Here is a 21,641-nt window from a genome sequence, read left to right as displayed (position 1 = left end):
CACATGGAACAGAAAACCCTTCACTCAGGAAAACAGAAATGGAGTTTACGGAGAAGACGGGACAATGATCAGGCACGGGACATGGTAAAGCAAGTGTGTTGACAAGCCGTGTTTGCACACATCCAGACCTTTTTAGTCTCTTATCTTTTTACTTTTCCACTAATCAACTCAATCCATCTCTTTATTCACCTTTAGTTCCTCCCCCCACAAAAAACAACCCATAATAAGCTTTGAACAATCCCTCAGTGCTTTTTCCTGTATCTTGCAATGCCACCCAGTCTGAATGGTCCACCGGAGATCTGCTGTCATTGACTCACCCTTTACTCAGACATGACAAATATGCTTTGCGTTTTGGTCTGCAGGCCAGGGCTGAGTAGCACCCTGGTTACACCAAGAGTGGTATTTCCCGTTTACGTATGACTGCAAATGAAGGAAATACAAAGCAGTCACAGTGATCACTGTCAGACACTGGGAACACACAATGTATTGCACTACATTTTAGGATTCTGAGGGCATTACACCCCACTTCTAGTAAGTTACCTGGCTAAGAAGAGCTGTAGTGAAAAAGACCTGGAAGAAGTCTCAACAGAATATCTTCTCTCCTGTGCTTAGAAACTCTTTTAAGTTGAATCTCTTGCTCTTCAGTCACTGCTTGAGCTACAGCTCCCACCCCATGCCTGTGCCTGGCCATGGTCATGGCCTGTGATGCCGTGCCTGTCCTGGCCTCAGGCTGCTTGGGACACTCATGGACCTTGCACTGACTCCCTGGGCCGTATCTCGAAGTCCCACATAAAATTTCACCACCTCACCCCAGGCAATTTCAGCATCCCGGGCTCTTTCCATGAAATGCTGCCTGAATTTAGCACCTTCCCCTGCTCCAGAGCCCCTTTGAGAAAAGTGGAAGCATAAAGGACTACATAAGTCCTACAGCTTCACAGAGAAAATCATACGTAATACATGACAAACTAACCGTTAGAGCTGACAAAATGCATAGAAGAGCTGTAGCTATACGTGACATGTCCAAAGTAAGACTGAAAATAAAATAAACTGCTATTCTTTGTCTAGAGGCAAAGACAGAACTTAGTTGACTAGGAAGATAATCAGAGCAAACCTAATAAGCCATCAGAACAAAACTGAACATCCACCACCACATACCCCCGCACCCATATACCCACCAACACACATGCCCACACACACACTGGTCAAGTGGGACATTGCTTTTCCCCAAAATGAAATGGTATTTTATTGTTAGGTATCTGACCATGAGCCATTACATTTTAGCATCTAACCTACCTTCATTTCAAGCTATTGTACAAGTATAGATACACACCGTATATATTACTCTGATGTAGATACTAATTTACAAAGAAATAATATTGTGTAGTTACATACTTATAATTGCCACAAGCTGGTGATGATTTTATTACTCCAGAATAAACATGAGCAGAACAGAAGTTTTAAAAATGGGAGCCTGTTTCTAAATTTAACACAACCATTTCAATCCTTCTCCGGCTTGCCTGTCTACAATCACTTCTGAGTATACCCTGTGTTTGGAAAGATAACTCAACAAGCTCAGCATATTTTAATAAAACAACAAAAGCTAAAAAAAAAAAAAAAAAAAAAAAGGGTTGTTTTCAGATACAAATAAAAACATTTTTTTCTTGACTAGAAAAAAATACGCATATCAGCAGGAAGCAACTATGTGCTGGAACCTTATCATCAGTTTCTACTCCGCAACACATGACAATTCTTGAACTACTGTGGTAAGCAATTTTTACTGAAAAATGTTGATAGAACAAAATCAAAAATGAAATATTCTATGTGTGTAATACTCTATGTGACTTCATTCTATTTTTTCCTAGTTGACTCTGTTATTAAATATAAACCCCATCCTTATAACTTCAATACACGTAGCTCTTTATAAAAGAAGCTTATTTTTATAACTGTCCAAACATAGATCTGCATTTTTATACACAGATGTCAAAGTATTTCAGTAAATTCCTCAGCAAGAACGGTCTTCACACAAATGAGAAGAGAATATGCAAGACGTAAATTTGGCTCTTGGGATCTACTGTACAGCAAGCTAAAGTCAGACTCTGAGGAATGCGACTACCTGTTCTGATGGAACATCACAAATGGGAGAACATGAAGTAGAGAAAATTACAGGAAATGGTACACAGGAATATAGAATAAAGAGCTCCAGGGGAAGTAGTTAACCTGTGAGAAAAGTTTCAGAGACGGAATAAATGTCATTATCACACAGGGCTTTTAGGATCCAGAGTATTTGCTGTGAAGATTGACAGTGTGAATGGTTTTACAAACTGAGGGGAAATATTTAGCTGTTCCATGTCAGCACAAAGGATGATGCTTGCAAAAGAAGAGAAAGAATACATCCTCAACTGTCTCCAGAAAGGGAGTTAATTACTCCTCTCTCCCTAAGCACCATTTCCTTATTTTGTTTTGTGAGAACCTTAGTCACTGAAACTTGCTATTGAATTTCTTGTTCTACAAATTCATTTGATCAGTAGATCACTTAACCCAGTATTCCAACTGATAGTAATTTATGTCTGTTGGCCAGCTTTCAAATATTAGTATACTCAGAAGAGTATGTTTGGAATTAAAGCCTGTCTTAAAAGCAGTGAACTGAGTTTTGACTTGAAAATTCAAGCTCATAATCTAAAAGAATGCTCACACTACATATATAACAACAGTTCTCTTTTTGAACTGCTAGATTAGATTGATGACAACTTGAGGACAACATTTTTATTCTGTGATTTAGAAATCACCTCCAAAATATAAACATCTCAGATTTTACAGAAGCACATGAACCTTCAATATTTAAAGAAACTAGAATACTGGCAATAGTGAAGCAGTGCAAAAGTCACTTGTATTGTTTATGGACAAAAAGAGACAACTTTATTTTAAGAAGCCAGGTTAATGGAGGAGTTTGCTTTAGTCGATGAGGACTGGGTTAGGGAACAATTAAGTAGTCTGGACGTCCATAAATCCATGGGTCCAGATGGGATGCATCCGCGGGTGCTGAGGGAGCTGGCTGAAGTCATTGCTAGACCGCTATCCATCATTTTTGCCAAGTCTTGGGAAACGGGAGAGGTGCCCGAGGATTGGAGGAAAGCAAATGTCACTCCAGTCTTTAAAAAGGGCAAGAAGGAGGACCCGGGTAATTATAGACCGGTCAGCCTCACCTCTGTCCCTGGGAAAGTAATGGAACAGCTTATCCTTGGTGCCATCTCAAGGCACATCAGGGATAAGAGGGTCATTAGGGGCAGTCAGCATGGCTTTACCAAGGGTAAGTAATGCTTGACCAACCTCATAGCCTTTTATGAGAATGTAACAAGGTGGATGGATGATGGCAGAGCGGTGGATGTGGTCTACCTTGACTTCAGTAAAGCCTTTGACACAGTCCCTCACAGCATCCTCACAGCTAAATTGAGGAGGTGTGGTCTCGACAATAGAGTAGTGAGGTGGGTTGCAAACTGGCTTAAAGAGAGAAGCCAGAGAGTGGTGGTCAATGGTGCGGAGTCCAGTTGGAGGCCAGTATCTAGTGGAGTGCCTCAGGGGTCAGTACTGGGGCCAATATTATTCAATATATTCATTAATGATTTAGACGAGGGAATTGAGTGTACTATCAGCAAGTTTGCTGATGACACTAAGCTGGGAGGAGTGGCTGACACGCCAGAAGGCTGTGCCGCCATCCAGCGGGACCTGGACAGGCTGGAGAGTTGGGTGGGGGATAATCTGATGGAATTTAACAAGGGAAAGTGTAGAGTCCTGCATCTGGGCAGGAACAATCCCAAGTTCCAGTATAGGTTGGGGCATGACCTATTAGAGAGCAGTGTAGGGGAAAGGGACCTGGGGGTCCTGGTGGACAACAGGATGACCATGAGCCAGCACTGTGCCCTTGTGGCCAGGAAGGCTAATGGCATCCTTGGGTGTATTAGAAGGGGGGTGGTCAGTAGATCGAGAGAGGTCCTCCTTCCCCTCTACTCCGCCCTGGTGAGACCCCATCTGGAATATTGTGTCCAGTTCTGGGCCCCTCAGTTCAAGAAGGACAGGGAACTGCTGGAGAGGGTCCAGCGTAGGGCAACAAAGATGATTAAGGGAGTGGAGCATCTCCCTTATGAAGAAAGGCTGAGGGAGCTGGGGCTCTTTAGTTTGGAGAAGAGGAGACTGAGGGGTGACCTTATTAATGTTTATAAATATATAAAGGGTGAGTGCCACGAGGATGGAGTCAGGCTCTTCTCAGTGGCAAACAATGATAGGACAAGGGGCAATGGGATCAAGCTGGAACACAAGAGGTTCCACTTAAATTTGAGAAAGAACTTCTTCTCAGTGAGGGTAACAGAGCACTGGAACAGGCTGCCCAGGGAGGTTGTGGAGTCTCCTTCCCTGGAGACATTCAAAGCCCGCCTGGACACATTCCTGTGCGACCTCACCTAGGCGTTCCTGCTCCAGCAGGGGGATTGGACTAGATGATCTTTTGAGGTCCCTTCCAATCCCAAACATACTGTGATACTGTGATACTGTGAAGATAACAAAAGAGGAGAATAGTATTATAACTTGTCATTTAAGCCCTACTACACTAGTCAAACAAACAAACAAAGCAAACAAAAGAGTACTTGTATTTTGGAACATGTAGCTGTGCATCTCTCAGCCCTTACTTTTCTTTTGAGGTGTAACTATGGGCTGAGACTGTGACATGTTAAAACATTATGATATAAAACAGGATGAGTGGGGAAGAAGGGTGGATCTACATTTCTTGAGTCTTATCAAAAAGATAGGAAAACATGCAGAGTGGCAGTCTGACCTTATTGAATAGGTGAGTGCTGTGTATTTCAGTCCATGGAGGGCTTTCTGAATTCCAACAAGTGTAGCACATCTGCCAGTCTTCTCAAGTTTCCTTTGAAGCCTCATGTAACAGCTGTTTTCCCTTGACAACACCTTCTGTCCTCTATTCTCACATTCCTCCACCTCTTTTTTGTGTTACCGTCTAGTCTCAGCTTTCCAGCAAAACCCACTATCCCTGGGAAAGGTAGCCCAGAAATTGAGGATTTTGAAAAATGCTTCTAATCTGAGGATATATGCTTACATAAATTAGCCTCTTTAAAAAAAAAAAAAAAAACTGCTCCAAGAAGAGGACATCAGTATTCCTGTGATGAATACTGAAGTAAAGATACAAATGAAACTTTAAAATGGAGGAAAATTGACTCTCAGTCTTAAGGTAGTCATTTGTAGCTGGTACAAAAGAGAAAGTACACATCCCCAAGAGGGAAAAGACAAATACAAGAATGTTTAGAGTTTTAAAAGTAAAGGAAAATAAAATAATTTTATATATAGATATATACAATCTCTTCCACTGACTTTACTGATTAAAAATGTACAGTATGTAAGACAGTCTACTAATTGAAGATTCCTAAATTATATTTATTTTATTGCTCACTAAAAACCTGCCAGTCATTGGCAATAAAATTCACTGTACCTCTTAATTTAATTCTGTTCACTAAAGGAAAACAACATAATGCATGCTTGGATTTCTAATATTACATAGTTAACACTTGTAGCAAACAACCTTCTCTGTGAAGTTAGAACACTATCCTGATAGGGGTATGGAAAAAGCCATTTAAATTTTAAGAAATAAATTAATAGGAATCACGATGTGCCATTGGAAAGCTAAAGTGGTTAAGGGGCTAGATGTGTCAAATAAATTGAATTATTCACTTACTTCCACATAAATTGAACTTTACATCTCTTCTAAGACAGTCATCCACGTAAGCTTGGGAAGAGAGGTGGGATGTCACCAATGTACTCCTATGGAACATACTGCACATTTATCAGCATGTTTTTTTCCCCTTTTTAGAATAACTGTCTTATCTGTTTTGCTTAATATACATCTGCCTTCTATGAAAACTCTGAATTCAATTTATAGTCCATACAGTACTAAATATTTTTACCACTTTCCACACAAAACACACACTACATGTGACAAATATATAGTTGTTTTCATAGTTTAAGGAAAGCAGTAAAACTTTCCCACCCTTCTTCACTTCCCTTGCAAAGTATTTTTTGTTTTGGTTTGGTTTTTATTTTTCTTTTTTTTTTTTCTTCTGGCCATGCTCATAACCTCTTACTCTCAGGAATAATTTATATAGATTTATTCCAAGCATCCATAAATAATCCTGATTATTCTTTTCCAGGATAGACAACCAGAAGCTATTATAAATTACAGCAAAACATGCACAATTCAGAGTAATGTGTAGCCACACTGTAAAGGCCTATACGTTAAAAAAATAAAATCATCTTCAAGCTGCATAAATATTAAACTAAACCACACACAAAATCATCTATTACTCTTCTATATATTGAATTTCTTTTCAAATTTAAGTGCCAAAATAAAGAGTTATGGAGCATCTATCTTTTAAATTCTTTAAGCAGACATGACTCACTTTGCTAACAAAACAAGAGTTAGTTCCAGCTGAACGTAAGTCTTGCTAGTCACACTTAACTTGATGATAAAGAGTTCATTCATTTTAAAAACAGAGAGGGAGATGCTTCAGATATACTATTAAGCTATTTTTCAGTCCCTAGCCCTGCTGTAAACATGGGCATATTTATTTCTTGCCCTTGAGTACAAACATGAGTACAAGTTATTCTTGGGGAGTTTCTGATTGGACATAAAAGGAAATTTTTTCACAATGAGAACAATCAGGCATTGGAACAATGTCCTCATGGAAGTGGTGGACTCTCCAACACTGGACACTTTAAGGATTCAGGTGGGTATGATGCTGGGCCAAATTGTGCTTTCACCAAGAAAGTCTGGACCAGATGATCCTTGTGATCCCTTCCAATCTAGGATTCTGTGATTCTATGAAATAGCATAGAGGTAAGATTGCTATTATCTTGGCTGCTGCACTAGAAACTGATCTGGAAGAGACCAAAAATAAAAGTGTGAATATCAACAGACTGAATTCGAGGGCCACAGCTTCTAGGTGTGGATTTTACAGGAACATCACGTGGCCAATTGATAAATAAAAGAGAAATGTTATTAGAAGTGTTCTGGAGAAGTATTGTACAAAACAGATATCATGTTAATCTGTGCAGCATGGGCTCTCCTGTCCTTGCTGGCCCAGGTAGCTGGGCATTCTGGGTAGCTTTGCAGGACAGGTTTTTGTATTTGTTCTCTCTCCTCTTAACTAGTTTATTTTATTCTTAGAAAGAATGTGTCAAGTGAAGGAAAACAAATACCTGGAATTTCATATTTTGTATTTGACAACCAACAATTGATAAAGAGAAATCACCACAGATTGAGGTACTCAGAGAATATATGACATGATTCAACTACAAAACTGATTATAAATACATATTCTATCACCACTGTTGAAATATTATGAAAGTAAAGAACTTTGTGGTAGGTGCAATTTCGCAAAAAGAGTCATTGCCTGTGTAAGCTGGGGAGCCAACTGTCATGCCTTGATGCAGGTGCCCAGCTGGGAGTACGAGTGGGAAATTACTTCAGACAGGTCTAAACTTACCATACCTTGTATGGTTTTATATGTTAAAAAAAATATCCAAATATTGTTAGATACATTTTTTTCAAGTAGGCTTGTGGAAGAAAGGGAAGTGGAATAACGGAACTTTTTCGATGTTTGTATCCGATTTAGGTTTGATTTTAGCAAAGATGAGGAATTTTGCATATATTTACTAATTAACTGTCCAAAACCACCATGAAGTAAGTACGTGTTATTATAGGTGAAAACACATACAGAAAAAATGCAGTTTGACTTAGATATTGTTTGAAAACTGGAACATTTTTTACATTGAATCTGAACATATTTGGTATATAAATTATCAAGAGACAATAAACAGGAAAGCCTCCCGTCCCAATATTATCTTTATGAGCAGTTTCATACTTTGTGTGCCTTTTAATACAGTCAATATTGCCTTCCCTTCCCCTTACTAGAACAGCAACCATTTTATCTTTTAGGTATAATATAGGTAAAAGTCTTGCACCAAGCAGAATATTTTCCATAGATATGAGCATGATAGATGTCATATATCAAAATTACACTAGTTTAATGGACTTTGCATTTAGATATCTAATAACCATTCCATCAGGGAAATGGATTCACTGAGAGATCTTTTCCAACACAAAGCTGTCTGCTGACAAGTATGTGAACACAAGCATGAAGGTACTACAAAAAGACCAGTTAAAAGACCAAAACATAGGTAAGATTTAGGTTAGTTTGTTTGTTCTGATTTTGTTTTTTAACCTTGTTTAAAGCAGTGGGTTTTATAGTGTTGATTTAGATCATATTCAAGCACAGTTCTTCTAAAAACAATTGTGTTGATCAGAATTTGCTTTAGAAGACATTCAGTGACTGTTCTTTTCAAATAAGATGCATATCTGTACTGGTGCTGAGAGATAAAATAATGAGAGATATTAAATTTAAGTCTGTTTTTTCATTCAAAAGCAAGGCACTATAAAAAGTGTCATTGGGTTCTACTAGTATGCAAAGAATAGAGATATCTATCCAGAATCTCACCTCTCTTGATTGATCAACAGTTTCATTCCTTTTTCCCTTGTATGGGAAGAACAATGGCTTTTAGTGTTGTTTTGCATGTTGACTCCAACTATCGGCATCACTGAGTAAAGAGCGTTAAGTCAATCATACAGGGATAGTGATTTGTATTTAACATATTGGAACTTTGGATATGTTGATAGAGTCAACATGCTTGCTAACATGACTCAATATACAACATTTTCTATTGATTGAATAATTCATTTCCTTTCTGGTTTTATTACCAACAAGTCATGGCTATGCTTAATTAATTGTTCTGTGTTTTTCCCCACTGCTGCACATTCACAAATTTTAAAAAGGGCTAACTGCCTTTCTCTTAAATCAATAGTGCCTGAATTAATTCTCTACACTGACACCTTTGCATTTAAGATCTTCAGAGTATACACCACATGACAAAACAAACATATCCTGTCTACACTATTTCGTCTCCATCTTTCTTGTATTTCCTGAGCTATTTCTATACCTTTTATATTTTTATCTTCCTTACAATGATCCAACTACTCTGAAGAAGGCTAGAAGTTCTTTAATTCCACAGACAACCTCCTTTACCATCTAACTTTTAGAAATGCAACTCTGTATGGTAGCAACCAGTGCCAATTTCCAATTTTTAGAGAAGGGAGAACTCATGAGAAGATAAAAAGCAGCCCTCTAATATATTACTAACTCTTATTTTCAGGAACTTTTTAACTTGTTTATTCAAATAGCACTACAATTTCCCCAAGTTGAAAAGTTAAAGAAAGTAGTTCCTTCCATATGTCAGCTTTTTAATAATCAATTAATATAACAAGAGCTCTGCTGGCTGCACCTGATCCAGCGACAGAATAGCACTCCCAGAGGGGAAGCATCTTCAGTTTGCGTTCACCTGAATCACAAATAATGAAGAAGGTGAGCAGCAGAATCAAAGGGAATGAAAGAACAAGCATGGTAAAGTCCCAGCTGGAGGAAGGCAGCAGAGACAGATCTTTCGATGTCCAGCAGGAACACATTAAATCTGAGGTGTTTCACCGGAGAGAAATAAGCCTTCAAATCTTCAATACTGGTAAAAGAGGAACTTCAGTCAGCATAAAAGGCCTCCTTTACAAAGACTGCCCAGACACTGCTCAGATAAAGTTTTTCAAATCTGGTATCAAATTTAAGCCTCAAGACAATGTAACCTGAAGAGAATACACTAGTACAAAGCAATGATTCAAAGCTCAGAGGTCTGGAGGTCAATTTACAGCTCAGCTGTAGGGATTTACCCTGTTGTAACCCTGCATGGACTTCAATGGTGGATGTTGTGCTGTCTGGCTCATCAATTTAGGTTACTAGTTATTTTGGGAGATGGCCATCTTTTGCACAAGAAAAAAACTGCAGGTCACATTTTTCACCTAGACATATTGATTTCCAGAAGAATTTTGTTCCCACAAAAATATGCCTGAATCCAGGTATAGAGGAAAGGAGCTATAGACAATGTCTGATAAACCTCACTGACAGTGCAGTTCATTGACCTGACTTGTCTTTTGACCCTACATCATTAGAAAAAAGGTGCATCTTAATTTCACATGGACAATGAAGATGTTAGAGTTGAGAAACCATGATTACAGCAAAAGTACAGGAATTACAGGTGATTTCCATCCAGTAGATTCTGTTGCATCTAACTGCAGCAGAATAGGAGAGCAGACAGCAAGAGGAAGAGGTAATTGTTAGATAGGCACATTAAGGTAGATTTGCTACAGCTGTGCCCCAAGTAGCTGAGGGAGCTGACTACTTGGGAGAGCACCAGGGAGAATTAGAGACAAGAACTGACACTGTACAGCTGCACCAGTACAGTATGTTAAATTACTAGCACCTGCACATGTTCTATACTGGCTGATTGACACTGACTGCTAATCAACAGTACCCAGCAAGCCTTTGGTCTAGGCCAACTCACACTCTACCAGATGGACATGGTTCAACACATAAGAGGTTTATGAGCAGCCTGCCTGTTTTGGTGGTTTTTACAGTTTACTACCATAGATGAAGGACATTCCCTTTATTCAGTGCCCAGGAACATGCCTCGGGATTTTGAACTTGCTAATATAGAATATATGTCAAATGCCCCTCGATGCTTTGCTGCATGGATTGAATGGAATTCTTCAAGAAAAGAAAAAGCCCTTCCCAAACAAAACCCACTTGCAAACTACATTTAGAAGAATCAAATACTGGTATCAAACCAGATTTTTTTTCACATTTCACAGTTCTCTCTCCCAAAAGCACTGAAAAACATAAAAACAATCAAAAATCATTTTTGGAAATTTTCTGAACAGGACACAACCACAATGTTACGAATTAGCGAGGCATCAGGAGTGGTAACTGGGCCTCATGCAATAACCACCAACCGTGGTTATGTTGAATTAGTGCTCCTTGTACTTTTTAGTGAGTAAAAGCAGGGTGATTTAAGGTTTACTTCAGTTCCAGAGGGCTTTAAGGCTTTGATGTATTCAAAGCCAAATCAGTGCTAGCACACTTGAGCTAGATCTTGGTCCATAATTGATTCATATTTTGTATGTGTTCCTTACACTGATGACCATTGACTCTTGGCTGACAAGCAGTAGCTATGTGAGTACCCTTTCAAAACAAGGCAAATGTCCTCTACTTCACATAACTATGGTATGTTGCATTATGCCATATGGGGAAGGGGGGGAAGCCTCTTATTTGTCAAACTTTTACAAGAATAAGAAAAAAGTGGCCTGCATAATGTGATATATGGTTCCTAATTTCCAGAGAGACAAAAAAAGGAGACACTGTTAAAACAACTTAAAGGTATAGATACCTTGACACAAATCACAGCCAGGTAGCATGTGAGGCCTTATTATGTCTCCTGAAAAGATATGGTTATAAAATATTCAGAACTTACTTTTCTCTAGTGAGCTGAGATAAGGACAGAAAAACTTGGGGAAAAAAAATAAAACTAGCAGCAGTAAAGAGTAGCTATTCAGGCTATTTAAATATATATACATTTCTCCTTGTAAAGGCCACATACACTTGCAAATTCTGCTGCAACACAAGCCAAGCACAGACAATAAGAAAAGATCTTTCTGATATTTTAATCTTTTCCCACTGTCCGGGTAATATTTACTCGTCATTATCACCTCCACCTATGAACTTCAAATAAGATTGTTCTGAGAAGCATTTTCCTTGCAGATCATATTAAAGCTCCTTAAATTAGTATTAAAATCATGTGGTTCTGGTACTCTTAAAGTCTATGCTAAACATCTTCTGGCATAAGCATAGCGATTAGGAAGAAAACTCCCTATTTCTTTCAATTTCTGGTTTATCCCTAAAACACTCACTGGGGTTACTAGCTTTAATTTTTATTTTTATTTCACCTATCATTCAATCTACAAATTCAAACAGTATGTAATTATAAATATCTTTTTATCTGAGAACGTATGTCCTCAGCGTTGACAACAATCTGAGTAGCAGACTGTGGCATTGAAATAATACAAAACCAAAAACCAAACCAAAACAAATAAACAAACAAACAACAACCCTACAGACCAGTTTTCCAGCAAATTGATCTACTATTTAAACTTCTAATTTTTTTTTATGTGAAAGGTGTTCTTTGATCAGATTTACAGACAGACCTCAGCATATATGAAAAATATCCATGCTGGATTCTGTTTATTGAAGATGAGGCCCAAAAGGTTATTCATTTACCTGCTCTGCTCAATAAAACTCTTTCCACATCTCTGTCAGAGACATTATTGATTTACGCAGATAAAATAAGCAGCCATCCAGAAAAATATTACGGCAACTATTACTATTGTTGTCCATAGTGTTGGGAATACTGGACATTTAAGTACAGTCTATCTTATTTTCCCACTATTCTGACAGAATAAGCTGAAGAGTTGTTAAAAACCTGATTATGTTTTGTCATTCTTTTTAAAGTCACCTCATTAGGAGTTAAAATTATGACGCACATTGTCTGTGAAAACAAAGATAGTCAAGTATGAAACCACACGTCAGCCACAAGACCTAAATCCACTATGAAGAGACAGTGATTATTCTGATTATGAACTTAATAAAGCTCTAAAGTATTTTTAAATGGCAGACAAGTCAAAAGGAAGTAATTTTAGCTTATCAGCAACCAACAGCAGCACTATAGCTAAATTTAGCCATATGAATGCTAGTCCTGCTGCAAGTTGTATAGTACTTAAAGTTAATCATGAGACCTTGTAGATGTATAATGTTGAAAACCATTCCTCACAGGAGAGCAACAGCAAAAAGAAAACAATTTTCAAGCAGTGTGCCAAACACTGCAGGTTTTAAAATAAGAGTTTACAGAAGGGCTTATCCCAGGTAACCTACATGTTTGGCACCTAGACTTTTCCTGCATTTCCCTTCACCTCAAAGGATTATATTTTCCAAGATCATAAGGTTGTAGCTGGCAAATTATTCTATATTGAATCTAATTTCAAGACACAATGCCCACTCAAGCATTCATGTGCTTGCGATATCCAAATCACTCAATAAGGTCTTGATCCTAGGTTCCTTCAAGCTGACAGGAGCTCTTCTACTGCTCTTGTTGTATCCGTCAGAAATCTAAATCAATATGAGGAAAGGGATAGCCAAACTTCTGCAAGTCATGCATCAATAAGGACATTTTTTTTTTTTAATGCAGAAAAAAAAAAAAAAGGCAAAAACAAAACCATAGAATTTAAGAGTAGTGTTTTATTCGGCTAGGTTTGCAAGGGGAAAATGTCTGTCTGACTACTGTGCGAGATCCAGAGACCTTCCACTGTTACAACAGTGGAGGTCTGTTGGTCGTTGCAAATTTAACAAATGTCGGGGGAATTTTGTGACAGATTTTCATTTTTACTTAGCAAATCACCGCAAGCAGAATATTATTAAAATTTATAAAGGATAGTGAAAGCACTAAAAGCTAGTAATTTTGTTGAAGGCAAGTGACTTTATCAAGCCAGGGAAGACTTGGTGTCAGAGTTGGACTTAGAATTCAGTCCATGCACTTGACTGTCTTTCCACCTATAAAGTGCTCTGCTATTGAATCAGTTTGTGCTTCCATTGCAACAGCAGCTTGTACATCATTTTCAACCAAGATAATGTCAGGCAGCCAACATATCAGAAGACTACAGAGCTTATGCACATCTGAAGGACTGACCTTGGCTGGCTGCCTGATACCCACCCAGCTACTTTCTTCCTCAAAAGGATGGAGGAAAAAAAAACCCATGAGTCAATATGTAGATAGAGAGGTCACCTACCAATTACCATCACAGGTAAAACAGACTTGACCTTGGGAAAGTGAATTTAATTTATTATCCATTAAAATAGATTTGGATAGTGAGAAACCAAGACAAAATCTAAAATACCCTCCCAACCTCCTCTTCTTCCCAGGCTCAGTTTCAGTCCTCATTCTCAAGTCCTCTATCTCTCCCCACCTCCAAGTGGTGCAAGGGGGTGAGGAATGGGATTTGTGGCTGGTCCACAGCAGCTCCTCTCTCCTGCTCCTTCTTCACACTTTTCACCTGCTGCAGCATGAGTCCTTCCTATGGGCTGCAGTCCTCCACGAACAGCTCCAGCGTAGATCCTCAAGAGATGCTGGCCAGACATGCTCAGTGATATGAGTTAAATGAATAGAAGCATTTTCCCAGTCAGATATCCTAGAGGACAATGAAAAAAATAGAAATCTTGGTATTTAGTTCAGTGGGTCAGCCTGACCTTGCAGAAAGTTCCGATGGGAGAGAAAACTCAAGGACAAATATAGCTGAGAGGAGAAAAGTGTGTGAAATTACCTCAAAATTGTGAGAAGCAGAATCTGGAGTAGAAAACAAGGCAGTGGGTGATACTCGAGATAGCTGGGCACAGCATTCACCTGAAGAGCAGCTGTTGCTGAGTAGGTTTTCTGCATGGAGAAGGAACTGGCAGATAGTTGTGGAGGTGTCAGTGACAAATGCATTTTCTTAGAAACAGCAGCAAACGTATTAGAGGAGAAAGAATAATACTTTAAGGTGAGAAACACAGGCCAATGATGCTGAGTTTTAGTTTAGTCAAGTGATCTCACACAAATTGTTGTATGAGGAGTTTCAGTGAGGGCGTTATGTGAGATAAAGTTTAGATTTCTGCAACAGAGCATCCTCTTGCCTTTCATCTTTCTGCCTTGTCCCTTGTCTATCTTCTGTCAACCTACTTCTCTCCTCCCTCACCTGCATCCCTTCTCTGTTTCTGTGCATGCTTCTCCTCCTTTTGTTTTCTTTTCTATTTGATATAACAAATAAAATGAAAGTCAGTTCCTTTCCTTTTCTAAGTAGTAAGAAAATAAGATTTCATTAGCTTGTCACATTTCATACCAAAAGTAAGAAATAAATGCAGTATTTTCAAACTGCTGGTCTTTTGTGTTGTTTCTTCCCATTATTTCATTCTAGCTTGTCAATTTACACTACAACCACTACTTCATGGCTTAGGGTTCATCCCCTACTCTGTTTGGAGTTTCACCAAGGAGAACTTGGTACTCAGGTGGAAAACCAATAGTATATATATAGTCAGTAATCTCTTCCTCTAAAGCAAAACAGCCACTGTCTTGTTCTTCCAAAACATTATTGTGTAAACAATATCTAATCATTGTGTTTTTCCAATGATAGAGTAGTACTTCAGAGGAATTTAGTGTATGTGTTGCATTCTTTCAAACTCATATACAGTTTTTGGTGAAGAAGAAGAAGGGAAGGACTTCAAGCTATTTTTAGGTAACGCTAGAAATGAAAACGTGGCTGGGTTATGCACCTTTACATGTATATCCCTGGCCATGGATGCTGAACATAAAACTACAAAAATTGGTCAGTTTGAGTAACAGTTACTGTTCAGACAGTGGAAATAACAGCCCAGTGGCAAACATTTAATGTGACATTATTTGGCTGAAAAGATTAATTTTAAAAGAACTTCAAAAAACTGTCAGTCAGTACTACTGTTCAGAAAAATGCACTTGGTATATTTCTACTTTACACCTTTATCAAAACAAAACCACATTTACATATTTAATATGTGATGAATGATTTATTTTATTACCTCCAAGCTTTATAAATTGTTATTGCTGTTCGTTCAGTTAGATTTTCATCTCTTTTTGGTAGAAGACATTTTTATATATGTGTTTAAAATATTCTGTAATACCAGCAATTGTTTTCTACCATTATTATTATTTCTGAAGATACTGTCTGTGTCAAAATATTCAATAAGTATGATCTGATGCCAGCCCTAAAAATTGTTTTGTGAATATTTTTGAATTCTGTTATTATATGAAAAATGTAGGTCTGGTTAACTTTATTTTTATTACTGTTTAGCAATTATGCCTTTTGGAAACACTTTTAGATGTCTCTGCTAAATTTTAATTTTCTATGCTAATTCTGTACTGATTGCTTTCCTCATACTTTCCTGACTTCAGTAATTTTAAGAACTAAATTTCACATGTGTTAGATATTCCCAAATAATTAAATGTATGTTTGTTTTCAGGATTGAAATCAATAGTCAGCAAAGTCTGTCCTGAATATTGAAAGTCTTAAGTCATCATAAGATATAATCCTTTATTGGCATAGTCAAATGGAAGTTGAGAGAAAGGCAGTGTTAAATGTAAGAGCATATGAGTTGAATAGCATTCTAGAACTTAATAGAGAAAGCTTCTGACTTCTTTTTAATTATTTTTAGCATACTCACATTTATTTCCTGCTTCTTTAAATCTGGGAATGTAATCTTTTCTAAAGAGAGCTCATCACAAGCAACAATTAGTTTATGCAAGATCTTGAACAATTGAGCTATTGCTGGCCTACAGCTACAGTGTTCTAATTTCAGATACACTCACATGATGGTACTATAATTAAAAACAGAGAAAAGAAAGTGTAAAAACAACATGCAGTCACACTATAAAATATGTCTTCAGTAGCTACTGAAGAGTCACATGGTTATAATCACAGCAAATTAATAACAATCTAAAAATAGTTGTGTTAATTTCCTGCGTATTGCACATTACATATCACTGATAAATTATTTTCACACTGTGTTGCAGGTCATTGATAAATTAGATATAAACATTCTGTCCTCCAGAATACGTTAGTTTATCATTAGCTACATGAATGCTTTCCACATTTCTCTTCATCAGGAATTAAGAAAACTATACTAAGAGAGCTATTCACATCTAATTCAATTATTCAATCAGTGCTATAAAATCATTATGAAAGAAATCCATTCTTGCTATTACTTCAATGGGGTTAACTGATCTTTCACTGAATTTCTTTAAAAAGAAGGGCAAGACAATGAGTGTTTTATTCTTTTAGATCAGAGTCTGAACAAGGAGTGTAAACAAAACAATACCAAAAAGAACCCTTTTCTAAACTATTTTGCTTGACACAATTGAAAAATCCTTTAAAGTACTAAAGCTAGGGTCTATATTAAAATAAGAAGCGTATAAGGACTTTTTTTTCAAAGCTCATTAAAGTTAGTAAAAATGTTTGCTGTGATTGTAATGGGTTGTAAATCTCAATTAAATGTAGAAGGTTGGTTGTACATGTCACCTTCATGTTGTTTCACTTAGGTTCTTAGTAGCAACTCGTAGGCTTAGATACCCCATGGCTCCTTCTTTGTCACTGGGCAATGACTGTTAAACACGCTATCATTACTACTGGATTTTAATCTTCCTGACTGCCCTCATGGACAAGAGATGATTCTCAGGAAAGCATGTTATACTGATACATTTTGAAGGAAGTAGCACATTTGGTGAAAATTTTGCCTAGCAAGGAGCACAGGTGTCTGCATGTGCATTTCTGGTTGTGAGATCTAACAGAATTCTCCTGTCTCTCCATCATCTCCACAGAACGGAAACAAAATGGCTCATTCAACAGCACTGTCTGACAGCATTTCTGTCAAACTTTTCCACTGCTCTGTAGTCTACCTGTCTTAAGGAAAGGGCTTTTTCAATTTCCAATGGACTAGAAAGAGTTGAGTCAATAGCTATTTTCCTCCATTCAAATTCTTGCCTGTACCTGCGTAGCGAGCAGTACTAGTGCATTTTAAAAGATGTACAAAAACCCCAAACCTACCAGCAGGCATGTTGCTCTTTTATCCTGGGATTTTCAGTTGCAAGAGAGCAAGACCATTTTCAACTTATAACTGTGGTATTAAGTTACCCAGCTGTGAAATAAATCATTTATATTGGTTATCTAAGCTGAGAACTGAGTTGGAATTTAAGATTTTCTAAGGCTAAGGAGATTAGAGTTTTGTTAGCAAACCAAAACACACCTCAGATAAGTGTCTCTGTGTAAATCACCAGACTCTTTTTATAATTAACAAAATTGCCACTCTTTAGATATTTTCTCCATAAGAAACAAGTTAAACATCTCGGAATGGCTACAAAGTTTGGATGGCATGGAGATATATACCACTTTAAAATGGATCTTGAGGTCTTGTCACATAAATTGTGTGACTTTCTTTTGACTCCAAAAGTATACTGATAAACATAAAGAGGAAGGGGAACTAACGATCACCTTTACAAATGCAGAAAAACAGGAGCTCCTCCCTTCCTATCTTTCCTATTAATTCTCTTCCTCTTTCCTGGTGTTTGGTTGCTTGCTTTTTGGAAAAATAAAGATCCTACTTAGCCATAGGTAAATCTCATTTGATACTTCCTTGCAAGAAGGTATCAAGCAAAACCACCATCGATTGTTTTCATACAAGACAGGATTTGCAATTTATTTATTCCTAGTTTTGTCCAGTAGTGTCCTTTGTTCTTTCTGTATTATTATCTTGCATTGTCAAAACCAGAAAGGATATGAGAATTTAACAAGTCTGCAAATTACTGTAAAACAAAATTAAACATAAATTTTTTTATAGTTTTTAAGGTGACTTTTTGAGTCATTTTTTATAATTGGCACAGCTGCCTAGCAGTCTCAAATCTAAGCCATGTTAAAATGGTTGCAGAAAAGAGGAGATGAATGAAAGGAACAGGTAGTTCTGCAGACATCTAGGCCCAGATAAGTGGATACATTTCACAAATTAAAGAAGCCAAGACGAAATGACTTCAGCAAGATCTCCACAAAGAGGAGCTCAAATTGCTTCTCACTTTACAACTGTTAGAGATTTTTGTTCGTGCAACAGAGAAAAGAATGGGGAAAGAATTGTTTAAAAAGAAAAATTGAACTGTTTTTCTATTTCCTGTTTCACTGCGTAGTAAAAACAAACAAACTTTCTTTCTTGGTATTGCTGAGCAGTAGAAACCAACTCAAAGTCATACAACTTCAAACATGGCCAACTTTTTTCCCCAGTTAGAAAAAAGGGGATTTAAAACGGTAACTGCATGCCAAGAATTTCAGGGGCGCACTTTTTCAGCTTTACCTGACATAAAAAATTGCTTTAAGCTGGTGAGCTAATTGCCTAGCAATTTAACTAGCAAAATGGAGACAAGATAATGAGATGTAGGACACCAGCTTGATCTTGGAAAGCTCATGACTATAACATATTTCCCAGTTAACAGAAATTTAAACCTGGAGATGGACAAAATTGGTTTCACAATTAACAAAGAGAACAAACATACCATATTTAACAAACATAAATGGCACCATATAAAGTCAGGTGTAACACAGTTGCAGACCAGTGAAGAGTAAATATGTAAAAGCATGCTAGCAAACATTTAAAATTACTCCAAATAGATCGTAGAGTGGGAAAGAAGAAACCACTAATGACAATATCATGTTTTTTTCAGTGAAGGATCTGCAACCGTAGGACTAAAGGAGATGGGGAATCATGAGCATAACACCAGGAGAAGGGGTAGAAACTAAGAACGTATATAAAAAATTTAATTGCATTTTTATTTCCTGTTTCTTTTGGTAATAGTTACATCTAAACTAATAATTATTCTTTAATTAGACTGCTAAGATTTAATTTGTACTAACAATAAATTGTTGCTTTATGTGTAAGTGTGCTTCATTTTGTCTATGAACATAATTTTGAGAATAACATACACACAGGCTCCTTTTGAAGCAATATACTTATTCAGATCATGCAACTAAGTTCAAGTAAGTATCAGAAAAGCCTCTCTTATCTTTTTTAAGCTGACACACCGTATTATGGACATATATACTTAGCCATATTGCAATGTATTAGATTTTACCTTGCTGGCAGACACAAGGTAGGCACTTTTATGGGTAACTGCCAATTCCATCTGCCCACCAAATGATTGCTCTTTTAAAAAGCAGCAGTTTTACAGAGCTTATGTACCAGGTTATATGTTGTCAAGAGGTATATACTTTCGTATAGCGTATTTTAGGCTGAAATATCCATCAGTTTACATACAGAGGAAATCACCAGAAAGCACTCAGTACTTGTCTGAATGGTACCATCTAAAATATTTTTATTCTCCCTTCTCCTCAAACAAAGCAAAGAAAGTAAACTTTTGTAAGAAAGCTCTTTCAATATTCTCTGAAAGCATTGTAAAAATGCTGAGTTATGTTTGTTTCTGACTGGTAAAAGTTCAGTATCTCGTAATCAGGTCCATGGAGCTCATTGCAGCAGCTAATGATCAGCAAACCAGCCTTCAAATGGCTTTAGGTTTAGAATAAGAAACAGTATTACATTATTCAGATGTGACTGGAGCAAAGTTCCTAAGCAATCCTTAATGTGCAGTAAGTCACAGGTCAGTTCTTTTTTTGGAAGAAAAGAATTACCATACCAACTGTTCTATTGTGTAAGAATGGGAGCAGAGGGTAAGATAATTCTATTTCTGCTCCTCCTGAAAAAAAATAAAAACATAATTTTTAGTGTGATTTCTGTTTCATGAATTGTGTTTAGCTGGACTGAAAAGTGAATCCTGCAATTCTCTAACCCCTATAATAAACTTAATCACACAGTAAAATTAAGTTAAATATCCAGCCTGAAGCTCAAGAAGCCAGACACCCAACTGGACACCTACTTACTCTCTTTTATTGGTAGGAAGCACATTTAAGAATGTCTTCATCAAAATCACTAGTGATGTCTTTTGCAGAGAGCCCAGAAAAATGAGCATATCTAAGGAAGAGAAACAATCTAAAGGAGAATTAGCTGCCTGCAAATTTTTAATACATATACGTTTTCCAAGAGTCTCTGCTCTGAATGCAGCAAAGGCAGTAACACATGGAGAGAAATGTCCCTACAGCCAGATCAGACCCACTATTGAAGTCATGCAATACCTCTATATTTGACAGGCAAGAAAAGCGAAGTCATTAGTTTGTGTGAGTGTGTGCGGGCGTATACAACTTGTCTTGCCTGGGATACTGCAGCTCTTAAGCTGCATTTTCAGTACTACTTTTGTTTGACTTAACATTTTCACCTTGAAAAATTCAAAGACTTTGGTGCAAAACGAAAACATTCACTCTCCAAAAAAAAATCCTAGACATGTTCAGGAATGTTAACAATTTAACGATTTTATCTGCTTTAAAGTCCATTAGTGTGACCTCAGTATCATGTTTCAGTCCTCAAATACACAACTGAAAATTTCAAACTATTTAATTTCTAAGAGATTACAGTAATAATGTTTGTGCATTCTATTACTAATATGGGATGCAGCAAGTGGAAAAGCACACATGATAGCAGGTATGGTCACTTCGTAAGTTGTTTGCAAACTCATTGCATGACAGCGTTGATAGTAAATATTCTGCAAAACTGAACATGCTGTCCTCAATCAAAAGTGAGTGAGGATGCTCAATGGCCAAAAAAAATTTCAAAGGTTGACAGTTGTCCTTTGGCAGTGGACAGCCCTGAGAGCTTGTACCTTACTCCCAATTTGTGTCTGACTCCTCAGTTGAGAGAAGACTGTCTCCATACATGCACAGTTCCACCCATCTTATTCATTTCCCTTTTTTCAACAAAGGACTTGGTACCTCATCTTTCAGTCCTTTACATATCTGTACATCAGACCACCTTTAGTCGAGTACACATCTACATAAGTTGTCTGTGCAAGTTGCCTATGCATGAATTTTTAGAGCAATGTGTTTGTCTCTGCAGCACCTGAGAGGCATTGAGCACTCTGTGACCTGCCTCAGCCTGAGAATCAGCACG

The sequence above is a fragment of the Patagioenas fasciata genome, chromosome 1, assembly GCF_037038585.1.
Source record: "Patagioenas fasciata isolate bPatFas1 chromosome 1, bPatFas1.hap1, whole genome shotgun sequence".
NCBI classification, from domain to species: domain Eukaryota; kingdom Metazoa; phylum Chordata; class Aves; order Columbiformes; family Columbidae; genus Patagioenas; species Patagioenas fasciata.
The sequence above is the reverse complement of the archived record's forward strand: the minus strand, read 5'-3'. Positions refer to the sequence as shown.